We start from the raw sequence: 12926 nt of genomic DNA on the forward strand, positions 1-12926 counted from the left end.
TCATCACCAACTCCTAGAATTTACTCAAACTCACGCCCATTGAGTCAGTGATACCATCCAACCACCTCATCCTCTGCCGTCCCCTTCTCCTCCTGTCTTCAAACTTTCTTAGCATCAGGGTCTTTTCAAATGAGTCAGCTCTTCACATCAGGTGGCCAAAGTATTGGAGTTTCAGCTTCAACATAAGTCCTTCCAATGAATACTCGGGACTGATTTCCTTTAGGGTGGACTAGTTGGATCTCCTTGCAGTCCAAGGGACTCTCAAGAATCTTCTCCAACACCACAGTTCAAAAGCATCAATTCTTCAGCGCTCAGCTTTCTTTATAGTCCAACTCTAACATCCATACATGACTACTGGAAAAATAATAGCTTTGACTAGACAGACCTTTGTCAGCAAAAGTCTTTGCTTTTTAAAATGCTGTCTAGGTTGGTCATAGCTTTTCTTCCAAGGAACAAGTGTCTTTTAATTTTATGGCTGTAGTCACCATTTGCAGTGATTCTGGAGTAAAAAAAAAAAAAAAAAAGTCAGCCATTGTTTCTACTGTTTCCCCATCTATTTGCCATGAAGTGATGGGACTGGATGCCATGATCTTAGTTTTCTGAATGTTGAGCTTTAAGCCAACTTTTCCATTCTCCTCTTTCACTTTCATCAAGACGCTCTTTAGTTCTTCTTCACTTTCTGCCATAAGGGTGGTGTCATCTGCATATCTGAGGTTATTGATACTTCTCCAAGCAATCTTGATTCCAGCTTGTGCTTCATCCAGCCCAGCATTTCTCATGATGTACTTTGCATAGAAGTTAAATATGCAGCTTTGACGTACTCCTTTTCCTATTTGGAACCAGTCTGTTGTTCCATGTCCAGTTCTAACTGCTGCTTCTTGACCTGCATACAGATTTCTCAAGAGGCAGGTCAGGTGGTCTGGTATTCCCATCTCTTTCAGAATTTTCCACAGTTTGTTGTGATCCACACAGTTAAAGATTTTGGCATAGTCAATAAAGCAGAAATAGATGTTTTTCTGGAACTCTCTTGCTTTTTCAATGATCTAGCAGATGTTGGCAATTTGATCTCTGGTTCCTCTGCCTTTTCTAAATCCAGCTTGAACATCTGGAAGTTCACAGTTCATGTATTGTTGAAGCCTGGCTTGGAGAATTTTGAGAATTACTTTACTAGTGTGTGAGATGAGTGCAATTGTGTGGTAGTTTGAGCCTTCTTTGGCATCGCCTTTTTAGGGATTAGAATGAAAACTGACTTTTTCCAGTCCTGTGGCCACTGCTGAGTTTTCTAGATTTGCTGGCATATTCAGTGCACCACTTTCACAGCATCATCTTTTAGGATTTGAAATAGCTCAACTGGAATTCCATCACCTCCACTAGCTTTGTTTGTAGTGATGCTTCCTAAGGCCCACTTGACTTCACATTCCAGGATGTCTGGCTCTAGGTGAGTGATCACACCATGGTGATTATCTGGGTCATGAAAATCTTTTTTGTATAGTTCTTCTGTGTATTCTTGCCACCTCTTCTTAATATCTTCTGCTTCTGTTAGGTCCATACCATTTCTGTCCTTTATTGAGCCCATCTTTGCATGAAATGTTCCCTTAGTATCTTTAAGTTTTTGAAGAGATCTCTAGTCTTTCCCATTCTATTGTTTTCTTCTATTTCTTTGCACTGATCACTAAGGAAGGCTTTCTTATCTCTCCTTGCTATTCTTTGGAACTCTGCATTCAAATGGGTATATATTTCCTTTTTTCCTTTGCTTTTTTGCTTCTCTTCTTTTCATAGCTATTTGTAAGGCCTCTTCAGACAGCCATTTTGCTTTTTTGCATTTCTTTTTCTTGGGGATGGTCTTGCTCCCTGTCTCCTGTATAGTGTCAGAAACCCCCGTCCATAGTTCATGAGGCACTCTGTCTATCAGAACTAGTCCCTTAAATCTATTTCTCACTTCCACTCTATAATTGTTAGGGATTTGATTTAGGTCATATCTGAATGGTCTAGTGGTTTTCCCTACTTTCTTCAATTTAAGTCAGAATTTTGCAGTAAGGAGTTCATGATCGGAGCCACAGTTAGCTCCCGGTCTTGTTTTTGCTGACTTTATAGAGCTTCTCCATCTTTGGCTGCAAAGAATATAATCAATTTGATTTCGGTGTTGACCATATTGTGATGTCCATGTGTAGAGTCTTCTCTTGTGTTGTTGGAAGAGGGTGTTTGCTATGACCAGTGTGTTCTCTTGGCAAAACTCTATTCTCCTTTGCCCTGCTTTATTCCGTACTCCAAGGCCAAATTTGCCTGTTCCTCCAGGTGTTTCTTGAATTCCTACTTTTGCATTCCAGTCCCCTATAATGAAAAGGACATCTTTTTTGGGTGTTAATTTTAGAAGGTCTTGTAGGTCTTCATAGAACCATTCAACTTCAGCTTCTTCAGGACTGCTGGTTGGGGATTGGTATTACTGGATTGTTATTATTAAGCCCTATTTCACAGGTGAGGAAACTGAGGCCTAGAGCGGTCACAGCCCATGAAAGGCAGGGCTGGGGTTCAATCCCAGAGCTGTCTGGCTCCAAAGCCCTGTCTTACCACCCGAGGCTGCTCCCAGTGTCTTTACGGTAAGATCACTCACCTAGCAGACATCACAGAAAGTCCCTTTCCTTCTGGTCTCACCTTCCTCTTCTGGAAGCTGGGAGGAGTGGTTACATGTGCTAAAGGCTGTCCTAGTGACTGGAGAGATTGTGGGGTGGGGCAGGGGGGGTCAGCCTGGGAAGACTTTATGGGGGCATTGAACAAGGGTTTGAAGGAAGAGGGGAGTCAGAGGCAATGCGTTATTGGGTTCAATCTAACAGACAAAAATAAGATTGTGTGTATGATTTCCTAGCTGCCAGTCCAACTAGGAAAGGCCAAGGATGATGAGTTAGTTAAAAAACCTTTGTCTCAAATCATACTTAGCAGGGGATGGTGCATGTGAGAAGCACAGAATGCATTTCTATGACAGCAATGGGGCTGTTTAGGGGTCACTCGGAAAGAGAGTCCAGGCCCAGGAAGGAAGGCCTATAGGAAGCCCTGGGGTGGAGATGTGTAACCTGAGTTTGTCCAGCTGCTGGTCAGGTCCTCAGGGCGCATGGTGCCCTTTACCAACACTTAAGAGGCCATGACTCTTGGGGAGAAAGCAGCTCTTCCAGCATGTGGTCTCCTGCCTAGGTGTGGCGGCGGGGGCACAGGGCCCTGCTCCAGACGCAAGGCTGCGACCCTGGTTGGGACCAGACCGGGCACAGGGGCGTGAACCTTCAGGCCTTCATCTCCCCCTACACCCTGGCCCATGCATGGGGCAGGGGCAGAGGTCGTACCACTGCCCCGGAGGAGCGGCCGATCCAAGAATTCAGGCGGCGGGGAGGGAGGAAGTCTCCCGGAGGGCAGCCAAGCCTGGGCCAGGCCCGGGATGCCTGGCTCGGGGAGTCCGAGCCCGGCACTGTCCGGCTGGGTCCCTCCAGCTCCAACGCTGGGGATCTGGCCGGGGTTGCTGGAGGTCCCCGGCCCCAGACCCCGCCCTCAGCCTCGCGCACCCCTTCCCCAGCCGCCGCCCCACCCGCAGTGTCCGCTCCAGGTCCCCGCTTCCGTCCCTTCCCCCACCCTTTGCGCGGGGATCGGGCCCCCTCGGCCTTGTAGTTCTCCAGCCGGCCCCGCCTCGCCCCGCCCCCTTGTCCAGCCCCGCCCCTAGGCCGGCCCCGCCCCTCCCCGTGGCTTCGCCATTCCCGGGCAGGCCCCGCCCCGCTCCCGGCTTCGCCTCGCCCCGCGCCCTCGCCGTTCCAAGGCAGGCCCCGCCCCGCGCCCGCGCCCCGCCCCGCGCCCTCGCCATACCAGGGCAGGCCCCGCCTCACCCCCTCGGCAGGCCCCGCCCCGAGGCCTCGCAGTCCAGGGCAGGCCCCGCCCCCTGTTTCCGCTGGCGGCGGCAGTGGCTGCGGCGCGCGAGCCCGATCGAGCAGGACCCCACATTCCTGGGAGCTCGGTGAGTGCTGCCCGGGGCAGACAGGGCGGCGGGCCGCGGGCCGGGGGCTCAGGAACGAGCAGGGTTACAGGTCCGGGTTGGCGGGGGGCGGGCCGGCAAGCCCCCGACCCGGTCCGCGGAGGGGCGAGCGGCCCAGGGCGCCCCTGGAAGGGGTGTCGGGGGCGGTAGTGGGCCAGCTGAGGGCGGGGTGGGATCTGCTCCCTGTGAGGGGGCGGCAAGCCGCCTGAAGGGGACGACGTGTGCGGGGCCCGGTAACGGGGCGAGGAGGGGTCTTCACGGGGAAAGGCTCGGAAGAGGACCTTCCGGGAACGGGGTGCGGGAGTGGCCGGCGGAACCCTAGGCGGAGGGATGGGGGTCTGTAGGATGCAGCAGGAAGGCGGAGCTCCGGAGCTGTCAAGGGGTTCTGACTGTGGGACCCAGCGGGCCAGCGCGGGGAGGTCCCTTCAGCGCCCCCAGGGAGGGCCGGGAGCTCGGTCAGGGCTGGGTACCGCCTGCAGCCCCGAAACTCCCCGACCACCCCTTGGGCCACCGCTGGCAGGTCGGCAATCAGTGACAGGGCTTTGGCAGGCCCTGAGGTCTGGGATGTAGCCCATCTGTGCATCCAAGTTTGGGACTTTAAAAAACTTTCTGTGGTTATAAAGAAATTAAAAAGTCCAAACAAGAATCTGGCTCCTTACCAAGAGCAGTGTTTGTAGCCGTGTATTTCAGAGCTGGAGTCTTGGATCTCCTGTCTTTGGAAAAGATACTGTCCCTTCTCTCTTTCCCCAATGCTGCTAGTGTCTGGGGAGGTTTGAAGCATTAGGTTAGTATGGGGTCCCCCTGGGCTGGGTAGACCTTTCCTCCCCATACCCCAAACATGGATAAGACTGCAGAGAACCAAACTCTTTATGTGATGGTGCCCTTCTGACAGGCAGCTGTCCCCTTCCCTGGGGTGACTCAGGTATTTCCTCCTCCAGGAAGCTTTCCTGGACTAGTGGAGAATACTGAGGACTCAGGCTCTGATCCCTGCATATCAGCCAGCTTCCCTCTCTTTACTAAAAATAACCACAGAGAATGTTTTGTATGTATGTTCTGCTATAAAGATGTGCAGTCAATTTGTCATTGTAAGTAATGGGAAGGGGAGGAGACATATTATGGACAATTTCAAACAATGGCCTGGACAAATCATTTATATTTAGCTAAGGAATGCAGCCAGGGAGGCAGACCGTTCACTCTGGCTTCCTACCCTCTGCCGGATCCTGGCAGGGCCCATGCAACTGAGCTGTGGGTTGAAGGGGTGAGCGAGAGAGGAGGGTTGGGGTGGATAAACTTGAATGGTGATTCAGTTCTACAATCGCTTGTTGAAGACCTGCTGTGTGCAAGGCCAGGAACAGCTGAGAGTGAACCAGAATGGAGAGGGGATTTTTTTTGATCTGATTAAATCATATTTTATGGGCTTCCCTGGTGGCTCAGCGGTAAAGAATCTGCCTGCAATGCAGGAGACGTGGGTTCGATCCCTGGGTTGGGAGCATCTCCTGGCGAAGGAAATGGCAACCCACTCCAGTATTCCTGCCTGGAAAATCCCATGGACAGAGGGGTCCATGGGATTGCAAAGCATAGGACATGACTTAGTGACTAGACAACAGCAGCAAGTCATATTTTAATCTTTAAATTGATGAACACATTTTTATTTTTTTACATAATTTAAAAATTTTTTGAAATAAAATTTTTTATTTCTTTGATTGCTTTGGATCTTCGCTGCAGCACTCAGAGTCTTCGATCTTCATTGTGGCGTGCAGGCTCTTTAGCTGCATCATGGGAATCTAGTTCCCTGAGCAGGGATCGAACCTAGGCCTCCTGGAGTATGGAGTCCTAGCCGTTGGAGCACCAGAGAAGTCCCCAAGCATATGTCGTTTTAAATTGCCCCCTTATAGTTTAGGAAAATGAGGCTCAGAGAGAATAAATGACTTCCCTGAGGTCACCGAACTCATAAGTGGGAGAAGCAGAACTTGAACCCGTGGCTTCTGACCCCTTAGGCTGTGTTTTCTGCTCTGTCAGCTGCCTCTGTCACTCTTCACTGTTGAACCTAGAAGACCTGGGCTCCTACCTTCGTCCCAACATCGCCTAATTGTGCAACCCTGGGCAAGTTACCGCCCCTCTCCAGGCCTCTCTTTGTGTTTGGAATTTGGTCATGCCCCAGAGCTTCTGGCAGTTCCCTGACCAGGAATCGAACCTGTGCCCCTTGCATTGGACGCTCAAAGTCCTAACCACTGGATCTCCAGGGAAGTCCCCAGTCCTCTGTTTTGGATGATTATGGGTTAAAATGTGTTTAGGGTCTCTTCCATCCTTGGGTATCTAACAGTGTAAGATGCTATCAGCAGCCAGTCAGTGAGTTAATGTGTTCTTTGTTTATTTTCTATTTTTAATTGTGGTAAAAGAAATGCATAAAAACGACCATCATAACCATTTTTAAATGTACAGTTCAGTTGCAGGAAGTATATTCACATGGTCCTGCAACAGATCTCCAGAATTTTTTTGCTGCAAAACTGAAACTGTACACCCATTAAACTGTAGCCCATCCCCTCAGCCCCTGGCTACCTCCACCCTACTCAGTGTGGTTTATTAGGCTCCTACTATGTCCTTAATAAATGTTGCCCTTGAGGAATGAATAAGGCAAGTAGGTAGCTGGCTAGAGTGCCAGTCCTCATCCCTGTGAATATAACTTCAGCACCGGCCAGCCGCTCAGTTGTGTTCGACTCTTTGTGACCCCGTGGACCATAGCCTGCCAGGCTCCTCTGTCCGTGGGATTTTCCAGGCAAGAATGCTGGAGTGGGTTGCAGTGTCCTCCTCCACGGGATCTTCCCCACCCAGGTATTGAACCTGTGTCTCCTGAGTCTCCTGCATTGGCAGGCAGATTCTTTACCGTTGAGCCACCTGGGAAGCCCCAGCACCAGCCGATCTGTTCAGTAAATGAGTGAGCAGGTGAGGCCTGGGCAAGTGCCTTCACCTCTTTGAGCTTTCCCTTGCTGCTTACAAAAGGAGGATAACAATACCAGCTCTCAGGGCTGTTGGAAGGCGCAGTGAGAGCGTGTATGTGAAGCATGTAGCTTAGGGCCTCAGACACAGCAGGTGTGCAGTTAAGTGGTGCCTGTTATTTATAACCTAGCTGAGGAGCTAGACTCACAGAGGAGGAGAGGACTTCTTCTACTGTCAAGGCCCAGGCCTGCTGTGGTGGGCACCCCACGGACTAAGAGGGTGTGGATCTAATCCAGGTGCCTTAGCTGGCACTGCATATCCTTCCTGGGCTTCCCAGATGGCTCCGTGGGTAAAGAACCCGCTCGCTAATGCAAGAGACATGGGTTCGATCCCTGGGTCGGGAAGATCCTGGAGGAGGGCATGGCTCCAGTATCCTTGCCTGGAAAATCCCATGGACAGAGGAGATTGGTGGGTTACAGTCCAAACAGTTGCAAAGACTTGGACATGACTGAAACGACAGAGCACGCACACACACATCCTTCCTTCCCAACCTGCCCTGCCTGTCCAGCTTCATCTTCCACTGTCTTCCCCCAGGGATCCCTGGTGACAGCCAGACTCATCTCCCAGCATGCCTGGCTCATTCCTTCTTTGTCTCTTAGTCAGACTGTTCCACCTTCCTGAACTGTGCCTCCCCTTTCCTTCCTTCCACTCTTTAGGATCCTACTCATGTCTGAGCTCCTTCACAGAGCCATCCCCAAAGAACCTTTTGGCATTTTATGTCTTCATCTCTCCTGGCTTTGCCACACTGCTTGGGGGTGATTCTTTAATGTGTGTCTTAGTACAAGAGTCTGTGCTGGGACTTCCTTGGTGGTCCAGTGGATAAGACTCTGCACTCCCAATGCAGGGGCCTGGGTCTGACCCCTGGTCGTGGAACTAAGATCCCACATACTGCAAGTAAGAGTTCGTATACAGCAACTAAGTCCACGCACCGCATTGAGAACCTGCATTGCAACAGAGACCCTGTGCAGCCAAAATAAATAATAAATAAAGCTTTCTTAATGTTAAAAAAGAGTTTGTGCTGATCTACATCTGATGATACAAAACAATAGAATGGGAAAGACTAGAGATCTCTTCAAAAAATTAGAGATACCAAGGGAATATTTCATGCAAAGATGGGCACTGCATATAAGGACAGAAAAAAAAAGGGCAGAAATGGTATGGATCTAACAGAAGCAGAAGAGATTAAGACGAGATGGTAAGAATACACAGAAGAACTATACAAAAAAGATCTTAATGACCCAGATAACTGTGATGTTGTGATCACTCCACCTAGAGCCAGACATCCTGGAGTGTGAAGTCAAGTGGGCCTTAGGAAGCATCACTATGAATAAAGCTAGTGGAGGTGATGGAATTCCAGCTGAGCTATTTCAAATCCTAAAAGATGATGCTGTGAAAGTGCTGCACCCAATATGCCAGCAAATTTGGAAAACTCAGCAGTGGCCACAGGACTGGAAAAGGTCAGTTTTCATTCCAATCCCAAAGAAAGGCAATGCCAAAGAATGCTCAAACTACCACACAATTGGACTCATGTCACATGCTAGCAAAGTAATGCTCAAAATTCTCCAAGCTAGGCTTCAATAGTATGTGAACCGAGAACTTCCAGATGTTTAAGCTGGATTTAGAAAAGGCAGAGGAACCAGAGATCAAATTGCCAACATCCCTTGGGTCATAAAAAAGGCAAGGGAATTCCAGAAAAACATCTACTTCTTCTTCATTGACTATGCCAAAGCCTTTGACTGTGTGACTCACAACAAACTGTGGAAAATTCTTAGATGGGAATACCAGACCACCTTTACCTGCCTTCTGAGAAATCTGTATGCACATCAGGAAGCAACAGTTAGAACTGGGCATGGAACAACAGACTGTTTCCAAATTGAGAAAGGAGTATGTTAAGGCTGTATATTGTCACCCTGCTTATATATAACTTATATGCAGAATACATCACATTAAATGCCGAGCTGGATGAAGCACAAGCTATAATCAAGATTGCTGGGAGAAATATCAGTAACCTCAGATATGCAGATGACACCACCCTTATGGCAGAAAGCGAAGAGGAACTAAAGAGTCTTTTGATGAAAGTGAAAGAAGAGAGTGAAAAATCTGGCTTAACACTCAACATTCAGAAAACGAAGATCATGGCATCTGGTCCCATCACTTCATGGCAAATAGATAGGGAAACAACAGAAACAGTGACAGACTTTATTTTCTTGGGCTCCAAAATCACTTGTAATGGTGACTGCAGCCATGAAATTAAAAGATGCTCGCTCCTTGGAAGAACAGCTAGGACAAACCTAGACAGCATATTAAAAAGCAGAGACATTACTTTGCCAACAAAGGTCCCGATAGTCAAAGCTATGCTTTTTCCAGTAGTCATGCATGGATGTGAGAGTTGAACATGATTAGATGCTATCTAATCATCTAATCCTCTGTCACCATCCTCTCCTTTTTCCTTCAGTCTTTTCCAACATCATGGTCTTTTCCAATGATTTGGCTCTTCATATCACGTGGCCAAAATATTGAGCTTCAGCTTTAGCATCAGTTGAACCATAAAGAAGGCTGAGCGCCAAAGAATTGATGCTTTCAAACTGTGGTGTTGGAGAAGACTCTTGAGAGTCCCCTAGACTGCGAAGAGATCCAACTAATCAATCCTAAAGGAAATCAGTCCTGAATATTCATTGAAAGGACTGATGCTGAAGCTGAAGCTCCAATACTTTGGCCACCTGATGCGAAGAACTGGCTCATTAGAAAAGATCCTGATGCTGGGAAAGACTGAAGGCAGGAGAGGGGGATGACAGAGGATGAAATGGTTGGATGGCATCACTGACTTGATGGACATGAGTTTGAGCAAGCTCTGAATTGGTGGTGGACAGGGAAGCCTGGTGTGCTGCGGTTCGTGGGGTTGCAAAGAGTCTGACATGACTGAGCGAATGGACTGAACTGATACAAAAATGAAAATGGTAAAGGTCCTTGTCTTCATGCATTAAAGGGTTAAGAAAGATCTTCTGAAAAATGACAGTTCAAAATATGAGGTGAACAGCCTATGAGAGTAGAATATGGATTCAAATGGGGTGGAGTTGATCACCCTGATTCTAGAGGAATCATGTACCAGGCGGTGTTTGACGTGAGCACTGAAGGACCGCTTTCGTTTCGACAGAAAGAAGGAAGGGTGAGCCTGAGGAACAGCGCTGAGAAAGTGCTGGGGCTTTGAACAGCTCAGTCGGGCCAATGAATAGATTGTGTTGGGGGAACCGTGTACCTTCTAGAATCCCAAGTTTGCATCTGCAGCACCATTTGTGCATGAGCCTGGCTTTCTCCGGAGTCATGTTTCCGCGAAGGGCCAAATGTTTCCTGTATATATCTTCGCATCCCAAATTAACCACACTTTCAACTTCTGCAGCGGTTTAATCTCTCACCTGATGGCCATTTTCCACCAAGTTTTTATCGCTCCTCGAAAGTAACTTTGGGGCTTTCACTGGTGGCTCAGTGGTGTAGAAGTTACCTGCCCGTGCCAGAGACGTGGGTTCAATCCCTGGTCTGGAAAGATCCCACATGCCTCGGAGCAAGTAAGCCTGTGCAGCACGACTTTGTATTCTAGGACTTTAGTGCCTGAGAACCACGACTGAAACCCGTGTGCCCTCGAGCCCGTGCTCCACAAGAGAAGCCACAGCAATGAGAAGCCCATTCACCGCAGTGAGAGTAGCCCCTGCTCCCTGCAACTAGAGAAGAGCCCGCACAGCAACAAAGACCCGGCACAGCCAGAAATAAATAAATAAATACATAAAATTACATGAAAAACGTAGCTTTGGATGTGGCAGAGATGGCTGCAACAAAGTGGCCTCAGAGGGTCTGTCTCCTGTCTCAGTCAAGTTACACACTTTCAGATATTCGAAACTTTGTCTCACTGTGAGTGGTCAGAATTCCAAACATTAAATCCTTGGATGCCAAGGGTCTACCCCAGGGATGGCAAATACCTGGCACAGATACTCTTACTGTTAGAAGGGCCCCTAGCAGACATCACTAAGCCATCTTGGATGGCTTTCCTGCTGAGTCTTTAGCACCCACCGCCCGCTGAGTGCTTTCCAGATGGTGCTAGTGGTAAAAAATCTGCCTGCCAGTTCAGGTAGACGGAAGAGATGCAGGTTTGATCCCTGGGTCGGGAAGATCCCCTGGAGGAGGGCATGGTAATCCACTCCAGTATTCCTGCCTGGAAAATTCCATGGACAGAGGAGCCTGGCAGGCTACAATCCAAGGGGTCGCAGAGAGCCGGACACGACTGAAGCGGCTTAGCACGCACCAGCTGAGTGGACTGACACAGCAGCCAAAACCCAGTTGCCCTTCTGGCCTTCTCCAGCTGTTGAATGAATGAGGTTTTGTTTTTTTTTCTTTAAATATTTTATTTGGCTGCGCCTGGGAGGCTCTTAGTTGCGGCTTGTGGGATCTAGTTCCCTGACCAGGGATTGAACCTGCGTCCCCTGCATTGGGAGCGCAGAGTCTTAGCCACTGGACCACCAGGGAAGTCCTAATGAATGGGTTCTTGATGGGGGAGACTGCAGACCAAAGAATGGCCGTTGCTGGACAGATTTCACCCTGGAGTGCCTTCATAGCAGATAATGACCTAGTGTTTTGTGTGTTTTCCTGCAGAAATATCCTGGGATCGTCTCTGATCTGTCAGCCGTCAAGGTGTTCGCAGGAAATTCAAGGAAAAAACAGGTCAGTGCCGGTCTGGGTTCACTGTGTGGTGGGGCCTCTGAAGGTTTGAGTGTTATAAACTGTTTAAAGCCAGAGTCTCTCTTGCTCTTTCACTGTGGGGTGGGGACTGAGGATGGCCTGGGATGTTGACATTTTCTAGCTGTCTCTCTGCCCCCCAGCTCTTGACTTTGAATTGATAAGCCCCTTAAATTGGGCTTTGGGGGCCAGGGGAGATAGTCCCTCCTCCTCGCTGTTTCTGAATGGTGGCTGGCAATATTCTTAATTTCTTTCTTGACCACCCTGATGGTAGGGAGGAAGCCTGGGGGGATACAGGAGAGGCCTGTAACTTCCTGCTTCCTGTCTCCTCCCGGCAGTGGGCTTGGGAGCCAGGGTGGAGGACCTCCCGCCAGCCGGCCAGAAAGGAATCTCTGGGAATCTGGCCAGTCCCACCTGTGTCTGTTCCTTTATACTGGGCCCTGCAGGAAAGCCTCTAGCCCTCTGGGTGGGCACCCTCTGCCAGGATGCTCGCCGGGGGTCCTCATCTCTGCTCCTGCAGGCTCCAGGTGGATATTGCTGGTACCTTCTTTCTTCTCAGCACCCGTGTGTTGAGGCCCCTGCGGAGCTGGAGGTGGGCAGCAGCCTACCCAGGCTTCCGCTGTGGATGGTGCTGATTCAGTTTCCAGCGCTGCTGCCTACAGACCTGGGTCTTCTAATGTTTTACCTGATGTGTGTTTTATCCTGTAGCTTCCTCCTGCTGGGTGGTTTGTGAATGTCTTACCTTGCAGAACCTGGCTTCGAGGTGGAGGGGGTGGTGTGGTGATAAGGGTGGTGGCTGGGAAATTTTCTTGTCAAGAGTCCCTTCTTTGTTAATCCCAGCACAGCTATTTGGAGCCCCAGGAGCAGCCTTGGGCCTCTTACTGGCCTGTTTTGCTTTTCACATGATACTCAGGTGCCAGTATTCATATTTGTCATCGTCATCATCTGCCACAGTGTCAGTATGTCCACAACTAATTTAGGTTTCCTTGGTGCCTTAGACGGTAGAGAATCTGCATCTGATGTAGAAGATCTGGGTTCGATCCCAGGGTCAGAAAGATCCCCTGGAGAAGGAAATGGCAACCCATTCCAGTATTCTTGCCTGGAAAATCCCATGGACAGAGGAGCCTGGCTACAGTCCATGGGGTCGCAAAGAGTCCGACACGGCTGAGTGACTAACACACACACAGACACACCT

General features: G+C 49.4%; 1 protein-coding gene and 1 non-coding gene across 4 annotated transcripts in view; one reads left to right on the top strand and one right to left on the bottom strand.

Annotated features, from left to right (window-relative positions):
* Positions 1–3922: 3922 nt before the first annotated feature.
* Positions 3923–12926, top strand: part of TSPAN9 (tetraspanin 9) — a 191759-nt gene continuing 182755 nt past the window's right edge. The window contains exons 1-2 of one of the 3 annotated variants that reach the window (XM_070371751.1): positions 3923–3991; positions 11648–11716. The gene's annotated coding sequence lies outside the window, so the exon portion shown is untranslated. Of the gene's footprint in view, positions 3992–11647; positions 11717–12926 lie in introns of those variants that run through there. The other 2 variants (XM_070371750.1, XM_070371752.1) reach the window with 2 other exon arrangements.
* Positions 11449–11521, bottom strand: TRNAG-CCC (transfer RNA glycine (anticodon CCC)). Its single transcript has one exon. It is a non-coding gene; the product is annotated as a tRNA-Gly (tRNA).

This window comes from Bos mutus, chromosome 5 (assembly GCF_027580195.1).
Source record: "Bos mutus isolate GX-2022 chromosome 5, NWIPB_WYAK_1.1, whole genome shotgun sequence".
Taxonomy (NCBI): Eukaryota; Metazoa; Chordata; class Mammalia; order Artiodactyla; family Bovidae; genus Bos; species Bos mutus.